Genomic DNA, 12,186 nt, shown 5'->3' on the forward strand with positions numbered 1-12,186 from the left:
TGTAGAGGGGAAATTTACACAGCATAGTTCAGCGTGTCAGGCAGGCTATACCAAAGAAAGCTTAACCTAACCACTTCAACTCTATAGCTTGTTCATTTGTGGTTGAAGTATTATATATGACAGGCTGGGCGTGACAGGCTGACATGACAGGCTGGGCAAGCAGGAATTTAGGAAGCATTGGGATAGGCTTGCATTAACTCAGCTTTTTTTTATCAAAGTGCAAAGTCATATATTTTAAAATTCGCAGATTGTCACACCGCCTCTTGCAGCAAACTATTGAAGCTTAGAAGTTGCAGGCATGGCCTGTGGCCAATGCTGGTATTGTTAAGCAGTGGCTCTGTCTCTGCTGCTTTCAAAAAGTACAGGCTGGCGCAGATCCATATTCTGAATTAATGTTGCCTAACTCATGTATTCTAGCATTACCTGGCATTTCTTCAAACAACATGCAGCATAATTTACAATTTACATGTGCCCACCTCGCAGCCTCCAAAGCAAAAGGGGTAGTTGTGCTTCAGGAGCTCGAAGCCTGCTGAGTAGCCCTCAGTAGTCTGACTGGTGTGCACAATGACTGCTATGGGTATGACACCAGCTCATGTTGCTCTAAGCATAATTGTCGCCCTGCTCCATGTTGAGTCACATGACGCCGTGGAATCAACGAAGATGACTTCGGAGGATGATTCCAGCTGCTGGGCACGCCTCATGATTGGAGTTACCAGGAGCACTGCCCAGCTGCCTGCCCCTTCCTCTGAGTGCACCTTCACATCAACTCCTGCATAAAAAAGGTTTTCGTGTTTCAGTATGGCATAACATGAAAGCATAGTTTGTGTGGCAACACAGATTATCTTATGAGGCACTGAGAACAAATTGATTCCTACATCGATTCCTACTCTTATATGGACGAAGAGCACATTTTCACTGAAAAGAATCTTTATATGGTAGGAAGGACATTATAATGGAAGAAGGGTATCGTCATCGCTACCCATTTTCACAGCTACATTTTAGTGAGTTCAGGCGAGATTTCTTGTTCCATGCAACAAAGAACAAAGTATGATGTGCCTGCATAATGTAACTTTATGTATTGCTACTGGCAGTCCACTTTCATCTCGCCAGGGAAATGAAACAGCGAAATGTGCAAAATATTAGTAAACAAACTCGCAACACAATGTCATCACCGCCATTGCAAGTTTTTATTAAAATAGGGCAAAAATATTGCAGTGTTAACTCCTAATTATTTAAGCAAAAACATACTTATACTGTATGTTTTTCTCTGAGTTTGGTGGCTATGAAATATTCCATTCCGGCGCAAATAAGTTTTGAAGCTTGTCATTTCCGTGGCGTCTGTTGAGGTGATTGCTTTAAGCAAGACTGCATTTTCGGCATCACAAACATTCCCCGTGCGTTTGTACATTCTAGTTGCTTCACTAACAAAATTTTCATGCGGTTTTAGGTCATCGTAACATTTTATGTAAAGGACTCATTGTTTTCAGTCGCTGCTTCAGCCATGAAGACGAATATGCATATTTTTCAAAGATGCTGTGACGGCATTTCAGCATCACGCGAAGCACGCCCCTGGCCACAGGCTGTATTTCAGTTTCGGCTTGCTGTTCTTGCTTTTTTTAAAATGGGTTCACTAAATAACTTAAAAAAATGTTTTTTTTTGTTGTGTAGAGTGGACTCTAAAGATGTGATGCTACTGTCAACTTGAAATGTTTGATAAACCTCAGGAGTAGCACTCACTTAAATTGTACTTGAAGTATTACTGCTAGTCAGACCTCAGAACTTCACCAAGCTCTTTTTTTTATTATTCTATTGAGTAGTTTTTTATAAGTCCTGGCCTTATGATCCACTTATTGCAAGTCCTTTATCTTCGTTGTATGCTGTTCTGTGTTTTGACGATTTCTCAAAAAATGGGATTTGGTGTGATTTTTCTTTAACTCGGAGCATAAAGTGCTTCATGGACCTGTTTTACACAAAGGGGTGCAGTTCTTTCAAGACATATCACATGCTAGTACCTCCGTGTGCAGATGTTTACGCTCACTGCCCGTTTGGTGGGTGCGCTACATTGTAATTTTGTCTAGGCACAATATTTGGCTGAAAAGGGTTAGGGCAGATTGCTTTCTTAGTAAGCAGAACAAATATTTGTCACTAACTTGTGTTAAGGAAAGCTATCTCTTGGCATTAGGCCTGAATAAATTTTTGGCATTAAAAAGAAAGCTGAAGGTGCAGTGGGGTAGGCAATATTTTTGGCATCTTTGTGTAAGCAAAGCTGAGCTGACATATTTTTCCCTTATTGGTTAATAGGTGCTTGGCATTGCTAAGCGAGTATCTCTGTGTCTCAATACTAGATAGCGATCATGCTTAGTGCATTGTTTCTGTTAATTGTCCACCCTCATCAGTACATTGGACAGGCTAATGAGACACATATTTGAACTTGCTTCACTTCTTCCAGAGCAATAATAATGCATTTAGCTTTAAGTATGTTACTGCTTACAACACAACCTTGCAAAATTGACGGCTTTCTCAAAACAGTTTTCTCGGTGGCAGATGGTCCAGTCTAGTGTCCATAAATATTGGTTCGCAATTCAGCTGTGCACCTGTGCGTAGCGCGCGAGTTTGTGTTGAAGTGGCATAGAAAAATAGACTGCTAGAGGACATCACAACTCAACTGTTTTTGAGGCGAGAGACTAGAGGCCATGCTGTGTTGCTCGTTTAGCAGCATTGTGCATGGATGCTTCCCTGCTGTGGTGTGGTCACTGAGCAAGGCAACCAAACTGGGAGCACATGCAAAAACTGGATTAGCCTTCATACTGACAGCTGCTTATTAGCCACAGAACGATGTACAGAAAGGAACCCTTATGGAGGACTAGAAGTAAACTTCTGAAGGCAGTGCATTTAATAACACTGGCAGCTCTAGCAAGTGGCAAGCAACAAAAAAAAATGTTCCCTTTAACACGTTGTACAAAGGTTTGTGGCATGCACACTTGGCTGTCACCAAGCCCTTCTTTTTTTTGCTTACCTTGTTCTGCATACTCGGGGATTTTCTCCTGCAGCCTCATCAGTGGTTCCGAAACTGTGCCATAATGTGTCTCCCGCAAGGCCTCGTACATATAATAAACAGTCCTTTTCGTTGGGTTTAGTGCACCACTGGCAAGTTTCAGCAGGTTTCCAGTGTCGCCTTCAACACACAAAGACCTTTCGTGCAGGCGTATCGCATCAGCCGGAGTAAGTCTGTCAGCGAAGTACTGATGAAAAAGTTGTTTTGTTTCCTCACTGCATCGCAGAAGGCGGAGAGCGGCTGCACTCTCCGTTGCATGGTTGTGCTGGGTGTGCAACTTGACCAATGCACACAGCGGAGGGTTTCTTCGGAGATACGCATCATTCTTTTGGGTGTTTTAGTTGACTTTTTTTATCTTGATATCGATCATTGCATCTCAGTTTGTTGTGCGTTTGTTTTTTTTTTGTTGAGGCAGTGGAGGTGGCACCTCCAAAGTTTGTGACACACCATTCTGCAAAGAACACATGTTCATTCTATAAAACACCGCTTTTTTCAATTTTCTAATCTGCACATTGATATACATCAAACTAATGTTAGGTGTGCATATTTCGCTACCATTGTTAAAAACTTCTATAAAACACCACTTTTTTCAATTTTCTAATCTGTGCATTGATACACTTCAGACAAACTAATGTTAGGTGCGCATATTTCGCTACCATTGTTAAAAACTCCATCGTGCAAACTGCTGGCCTATTTTTGCATGTATCCTGCCGCAGAATATAACCACAAACCATTACTCATGTGCTAATTCCAGCCTGCAACAAATTTATGCTAACTGCAGTGTTATAATTAATTTGTTTCTGAAACAGCACTTTCGTTCCAGGTAAGGTAGCTTTCCGGCATCGCATGTTAACCGTGATTTCGTGTCGCGAGAATTTTTAACAAAAATTAATTGAAGCTATGTAATGCAGCACTTGAGATGCTATTCGACGAAGATGGGGAAATATTGTGGGAAAGGTAGCTTGTGGTTGTGCACTGCTGCTGTTTAGACCATATTTTGCGACGTGAAGCTTGCTTTCCTGCAATGCTAAGGCTCGTCCACAAATGTGCAGTGTATACAAACTACCTTGCAGTTCAATTCCCCCTTCCCGGGGGGGGGGGGGGGGTAATTCAAGTGCATGACAATTTTTTACCTTGAAGGATTTTCATGAACTGCTAACGATAAAATTTGTTTTAATGCGTTTGCGGGGGACCCGGATCACAATCGCACAATAACGTATGTGCCGAAAGCGCGGAGTAAACAATTCAGACCTACTTTTGACATTTGCCCTCCTTTTGGGCGCTGCAGATGATCCATGATGTATTCGTAGCAGCGCTGTAACGTTTCACCCACTCCGAGGCCCCTTCTTCACTGGGAATGTCGCTTCGTAAAACGACAGTATGTGCTGCCGAAGCAGCAACATCCTGGAGGCATTGCCAACTGAAGCCAAGGCCCTCCTCGGAAGGAGCAAGCATGGTTTCGTTGTTCAACTTTTTTCCAGACTCAACTTGAATCAACGTCAGCGAGCTCCCGCAACTCGGAAGGAAATCGAGCACGGCGAAACCGGGCACGTATGCAGACGAAAAAGACAGCCACTGAAAATACAGTGAGGAGAGTGGAAAGCAGAAATTCTCTATTCTTTCTCCAAGCACGCGCCAGAAGCTGGGTCGTCGTCCCCCCTCCATTTCTCGGGAGAGGTCGTCTCCGTGGGAAGTAGTGATTTACTGAGAGGCGTGACGCCCGCGCTTAGGGTGCCTCGATGCCAGCTACTCGCGCTATTCCTTCCGGCGCCGACTCATCCCCTGCTGACCGGCCGTGCACGAGGGGTAGAACAGTGACAGTGCATCGCGCGTTTCGGACGCTGCCCAAAGCCGTGGGAAAATTGGAAAAGAACCCCGAACTGCCTTGTCAGAGCCGACGACCTTTTCCCGCTGAAGAAATTCCTTTTGCTGTCAGCGGAGACGGCAAAGCCTATGCGTGGAAGCTTCTATGGGGCATCAATGGAATGCACATGCAGCGAGCTGCGTACGCGGAACCACGCGCCCGGCACGCTCCAGGAGGTGCCGGGTCCACAGTGTTCAGGCCGGTGAGCCCTGGGCTCCGTCCACTTGTACATACGGTGCCATTGCGCTGCTATTAGTTCAAATTGGGCGATAGCTGGTTTAGTAAAGCTCTGCCCAATTATCGAATGGGTTAAAACCCGCTGCAAACAAAGACTTAGGAGGTGCGCGCCGAGTCTCAGTCTCGACCGCTTTTAAACCGCCTTTTCGTTAAACTGTATTATTCTCACTGCCTTGTATTTCAATCCCGTCTTTAATAAATAAGTTTTGTCTTGAGAAGTTGGAATTGTTGCCCCAACCGGCAACGTGCCGCCAGACGAGCGGACGAAGACCTGAAGGCTCTTCGTACTGCTAACCGCCGCATATTCGATCGCCGGCCAGCGTGCCATCATTCACCGCTCGCCACGAGCAACCGATCGACCAGCCCAATCCGGCCATCCCATCAAAGAAGGACTCGGAAAGTTTAACTGGTGCCGTGACCAGGATTGATTTGAACCTCTCAACTCATCCCACACGTGAAAGGCGTGATATGGCCGCTTGATGCAAAGCGCGATTTTCTTTGCATCAAGCGGTCGTCTAACCCGCGCAGGGGGCTTCTACTCGAGTTGTGGCGCATCCAACAGACACGGAAGAATGAATCGCTCCCTGGGGACACTTCCCTCTTCCAAAATTCATGGTTTGCGGCCACTGACCCGAGGTCTTGCACACAAGCGCAGAGACGGGTTCGATCCCGGCAGCGGCGGTCGAATTTCGATGGAGGCGAAATTCTAGAGGGCCGTGTGCTGTGCGATGTCAGTACACATTAAAGAACCCCAGGTGGTCGAAATTATTCCGGAGCCCTCGACCACGGCGTCCCTCATAGTCTGAGTCGCTTTGGGAAGTTAAACCCCCGTAAACCATAACCTTTGCAGGCTCATTTCTGCCTAAAAAGAAATATTTCGTCTTCATTGTGTATGTGTAGGAATCCAGTGGTTGGCTTATTGCAACCCAAAACGCATAGGTTATTTATGCTAAATTTCAGTTATGGTTGGAGAGAGAGAGAGAAAGACAGAAAGGCAGGGAGGTTTACTAGGCAGCACCCGTTATGCTACCCTACACGTGGGAAGGGGAACGGAGGGAGAGGGGGGATGGTTGGAAATTCTCATCTGTCAGGTGGGCTCTACCTGAGGGATCAGGGGATCTCATTAACACATATATGTAGATATTATGGGCAATGAGCCTGCAGCCTTCACGAGTGCATCGAAAACGTGCTACAAGGCACGTAATGCTTTCGGAAATGGAAGCACATGAACGTGAAAATATGAAACGTCATTTTCATTGACATTTACTTTTAAAAACAGCGACACCTGGCAGTCAGCTTTGGCAGGGGCTATCGGGCGGCGCGTTTAAACAAAAATTGCCGGAAAATTTTTCTCGTTTTACACCGTACTTATCCAGGCAGTCGTTCGCTAACAGTTGGCAAGTGCTTTAGAGCAAAAAATACAAAATATGCTGCGTCATTTCTACGCTATCGCTTTTAAAACGTCACAATAAATGTGTGTTGCGAATGCGGGCATGCTCCCGACAGGCGCTCCAACAGCAGGGTGCTGCACCAAGTTCTCGAGGAGTCCGATGTGCTGCAGCGTGTACTACATTTACTCGTTAATGTTAGCAATCGTTCAAATTAGTCAACACATCCATACGTGAAAAGTTCAGAAACGGCGCGACCGAAAGCGAAACGCACTCGACAGCGTAGAGAACTCTAAAACGCCCCGTATGTTTGTAAGTAAACATTGGTTTCTTGCTGTTGTGATGACCCCCATAATGCGCAGGTCCACACGGGACGGAGAGGCAAAGAGACACCGTATGGCTCAGTTTAAACAAACAGGTATATTCAATAATTACACATGATTAAGATTATACATCAGAGGCTGGGGCGTCCGAGCTTACGTGCCGACGACTTCATGGGGGCGATGGAGTGGCTCCGGAGTTGGGCTCGAGCGGTTGCTGGCAGAAGCTGCACGCCGTCGGGCTTCGGCGCTGAAGGCCCTCTTCCGAGGACGATGTCGTCCTGAGCGTGTATGCAGTAGAATTTCAATAGTCGTCCGTTTCTTCGAGGATGGTACACAAACCCTTCCTCTAGTGTCGTTCGGCTTGGAAGATGAACAGGAGGCGAGCTTGTAGATGATGACAGCAGAGCATAATTTTACAACATACATATACAGAGAGTTAAACTGGAAAAAGCAGAACTGAATTTACAAAAGAACAAACTTTGCACTACTTTACTCATCGACCGGGCAGGTTAGTGCCTAAGTAGCATCACATTACATGCTAAGCATGGAGCCCCAGCTCAGACTGCACTGCATCCGTTTACATGCGCTTTTAAGCACTTGATTAACAAAGGACTAAGGGCGGTCATCTTCAGTGGCCCGCCCAAAGCATCAATTCTCCAATCAAAAATAACATGCGAGATGGGGACAACTCCTTGGGTTGGGCTTAGCCTCGAACCCAGAGTCTTGTTAACAACACAAACTAAATAAACAAAAACGCCACAACTCTCTCTCAAGTGAGAGTATCCACAGGCTCTCCCTTCGGAGCTAATCCTTGCCCCATGCATGCATACCGCCACCCACCATCGGTCCGCGTCGCCCGTCAGCAACAGAGGAGGGGGCGAAAGGGCCCACGATGCTGCCGGGCTACCGACGGCGGGACACAGCTAATAAGCATGAAGGGGTTCGTCTGTCGCTCCGGGAAACCAGATTAAGGGTCGCCCCTGTCTTCCCACATTCTTGGCGAGTCTTGCCTGTCCGCCATGACAGGTGTCCGTCACGGCCCTCCTGGGAATGCGCTTTTGTTCACTAGCGCCTGTCTTCCCACATTCTTGGCGAGTACTGCCCGTTCGCCATGACAGGTGTCCGTCACGGCCCTCCTGGGAATGCGCTTTTGTTCACGAGGCACGGCGGGAAGCTGTGGGTGCCTTCCCTGCGATAGCCCACGTCGTAAGGGGGGGGGGGGGGGAGGGGGTCCGTGCGTCAAGCGACAATTTTCGTTCCCCGTATGTACTCGGGGGCTCTCGGTTTCCGCGTGTGCCGGCGTCCTGCTTTCTGCAAAGGTATGCAGCTGGAAAAGAGGGGCGGCCTTAAGCCCCAACTCGATGCACACACAAGGAATGTACCTCGTAGCACACAAGGAATGTCACACTCGCTCACCCTCCAGAAGAATGTTCTCCGAACATTTGAGTCCCTGCAGCTCCCCTTGTCTTTCTGAATCGCCTCGCACAGTGCGTCCGACAAAACACTTTTCGCTGCACTCAACACCACTGCACAACACCATATGCCTCCGCTGTCATAACTGGCGTCTCCAGGGGCAGCACTGATCTTCTTTTACAGATAAACATGAAACTCAGCACCCAAGCCTCTCCTTTCTAGTCCAAACTGGACGAAATAAATTTACCACAGTTATAAAGGAGCTCCCACTTCTAGCACGATCACGGCACAGACAAAAATATAGATAACGAAAGGAAGTAGGGCAGGTTCTGCATGCGCTCCGCATGCTCTCCTGTGAAGGTGTTACTTAATGACAGAAAGGTTTAACTACCAACTCCGATAACTTAACACATAAGCACATAGCAATGTTATGAGCTGTGGCATTACACAATTCTAACCAGTTCAAAACTCCGCTCTGTTTACGCCATTAGTCCGACTTAGCTTTCCGATTTCGCAGCGGATATCGGCCTTCATGAGTCATACTAAGTCTGTGCCCCTTTGTCTGCTTTGGGACTCGCGAGGGCTCGTGGCAGGAGCCTCTCCTGGCGTTATCTGCGCGGCAACCTCGCGCGCTTCTTCTTCTAGCAATGCATGAAGTAAATCCGGTGGCATTCTGGCCGTCACCTCTGGCGCCTGCCGAACAAATGCAGGAGAGGGCGTTTCTTGCGAACTATCTGCGCGCTCCGCTTCACTTCTGTCCCCATCAAAATCCGCGCTTTCCCTTTCCTCATTTCGTGAATACTGAACCGGTGCCGACTTGAGGCGATTTGCGTGTATCCTTATCAAACGCCGGTTCACGTCTCGGACTCTGAAGTTTACCGGAGAAAGCTTCTCGACAACCTCGCACGGTCCTCTCCACTTCGTCTGGAACTTACGAGCTAGCCCAATCTGCCTTTGGCAGTTTTCAATGTACACGCTGTCCCCCACATTAAACGGCGCGTCTCTAGCACTGCGATCGTGCACCTCCTTCCCGCGCTTCGCCGCTTTCTTTAAGGCCTCCTTTGCGATGTCCCTCGCCACTTGCAAGCGCGATTCTAGCTCCACCTTATAGTCGTCCAGTGAAGCGTATGGGACACGACGGGGGCCCTCTGGCACTTCACTAGGCTGGTCCGGGTCTCGGCCGTAGAGAAGAAAGAATGGCGATTCGCCCGTGCTCACGTGTGGTGCGGAATTGTAGGCAAACATTGCATACGGGAGCCACAAGTCCCAGTCCCGCTGGTCGCGCGAAACAAAATGCGACAGGAACCCGGCCACGGTTTGGTTCAGTCGCTCCACCGCGCCGTTGCAAGCCGGATGGTACGGTGTTGTCTGCTTCTTAGCGATCTTAAGCAGCTCGCAAACTCTCCTCATTAGCTGCGACACGAAGTTCGTTCCCCGATCTGTCAAGAGTTGCCTCGGGGGTCCATGTCGGAGCACGATCTGTTCGACAAATGCTCTTGCAACCGTGTCTGCCTTCTGATCTGGGAGTGCTACCGCTTCCGCGTATTTTGAAAGGTGATCGACAAATACTAAAATGTACTTGTTTCCGGAAGTGGTCGTGGGCAATGGGCCCATTATGTCCATACCTGTCCGCTCGAAGGGAGCCGAAACCTCAGAGAACGGCTGAATTGGAGCTGGTCTTCGTCCCTTGGGTGTTTTTCTTTCGAGACAGGAATGACACTTCGCACAGTAGTCTCTAACATCCTGTCGCATGCCACTCCAAAAGTACAAACGCTCCACACGCCTGCGTGTCTTCGCTACGCCAAAATGACCGGCGCATGGCGCATCGTGAAACGCGCGAAGAACCCTTTCTGTCCACGACCGAGGTATGACGACTCTCTCCCAAGCGGTTTTCTCTGGTCTCCCTTTCCTGGTTGGCCTCGTGCGCCGACACAGGGTGCCGTCTTTGTCAATGAAATAACCTAGCTGTTCGGGGTGAGACGGTGCGCCCTCTAAGCTTTCGATTATTCGCTTCAGGTCAGGATCTTTGCACTGCTCTGTGCGTAATTCGGCGGGGTCGACTACGGGGACAAACTCTTCTATAGCTGCCACGGCAGCTGTGCGGCTGAGTGCATCAGCATTCAGATGTGTCTTTCCTGACTTGTGCTCAACTTCAAAGCAGTATTCCTGCAGGTGTAGATTCCATCTAGCGAGTCGCGAGCTAGGGTCCCTGACACTCATCACCCATTTCAGAGGATGGCAGTCTGTGACAAGCTTGAATTTGCGGCCGTAAAGGTAGCATCTGAAGTGCTTTACTGCCCAGACAACGGCGAGGCACTCCCTTTCCGTAGCTCCGTACTTTTGCTCTGTGGGGCTCAGCTGTCGGCTAGCAAATGCAACGGGATGTTCTTTGCCCTCGATAACCTGAGATAGCACGGCACCAACTGCGAACTTTGACGCATCTGTGGCCATAACAAAGGGCAAACTAAAATCCGGGTGGCGCAACAGCGGTGCACTCATTAGCTTCCTTTTCAGGGCCCCAAAAGCATTCTCCGCGTTTTCGTCCCAGCGAAAGGCGACATTTTTGGCTGTTAAGGCGGTGAGCGGCTTAGCGAGCTTGGCGAACTCCTCTATGTGCCTTCGGTAGTAACCGATCAGGCCGAGAAACTGCCGGACCTGGCGGACGCTAGTCGGGGATGGAAAATCCGAGACACACCTTAGTTTCTCAGGGTCCGGTCGCACGCCGTCAGCTGAAACAACGTGCCCGAGGTATTTCACCTCGTTTTTGAGGAATTGGCACTTAGAGGGCTTCAGTTTGAGACCCGCTGCTCTTAGTCGCACCAAAACCTGCTCAATATCGCGCAAATGGTTATCAAAACTGTCACTGTATATGATAATGTCATCCATATACACGAAGCACAGCCTCCCCAGAAGACCTGCCAGGATAACATCAGCGGTTCTCTGCCAGACAGCAGGGCTGTTGGCCAGACCCATCGGCATTCTTTTCCATTCATAGTGCCCTGAGGGCGTGTTGAATGCCGTTTTCTCGGCATCTGCCGGATCCATTGCTATCTGCCAGAATCCCGCCGCCATGTCCACTACCGTGAAGTACCTGGCAGAGCCCAGCTGAGAAAGCGTCTCCTGTATATTGGGGATGGGGTATGGATCGATGCGAGTTACGGCATTTAGTTTGCGGTAGTCCACTACCAATCGATACGAGCCATCTGGCTTTTCCACCAATAGTGCTGGTGCTCCCCAGGGTGACTTTGAGTGTTCGACAATGCCGCGATCAATCAGGTCCTGCACCTGCCGCTCCATCTCCTCACGTTGGGAGTAAGGAATCCTGTATGCACGCTGGTAAACGGGCGATGAAGTGCCGGTTTCTATCCTGTGCTTTATAACGCCACAGCAGCCCAAATCCAGGTTGGACGCGGCGAATACCTCCGAGTAGTCGTTCAGCAAACCAGCCAGAGCCTCCCTCTCCCTGGATTTTACGTGAGAAAGATCGAACGACACCTTTGGAGCAGCCGAAGGACTAGCATGCTCTACAGTTGCGAGTACCGTATCGGTGGGCTCACGTTGCTCTATCGCAGAGGTGAAGAAAGCCAATGTTTTGTTCTTGGGAAGGCTCAGTGGCTGCTGGCTACAGTTAACCACCCGTAGGGGCACTCTGTGGGCGTCATTAACTGTCACGAGGCACGCGGCTGCCTTCAGGCCATTGCTGAGAGAGTCGACCGGCTCAAGCACTCCCACGGCGCCGCTCTCTACATCTGAAGGCACAAACGCGTACAAAATGTGCTCCGACCAAGGAAGGACGACCGCCTCCTCGACCAGCCGGACGGCAACCCGCGAATATACCTTCTCCAATGATCCCACTGTTTGACGGGTGTCAATATCGGTAATGCGAATCTCAGCCCCTCTCCTGTT

This window comes from Amblyomma americanum, chromosome 2, assembly GCF_052857255.1.
Source record: "Amblyomma americanum isolate KBUSLIRL-KWMA chromosome 2, ASM5285725v1, whole genome shotgun sequence".
NCBI classification, from domain to species: domain Eukaryota; kingdom Metazoa; phylum Arthropoda; class Arachnida; order Ixodida; family Ixodidae; genus Amblyomma; species Amblyomma americanum.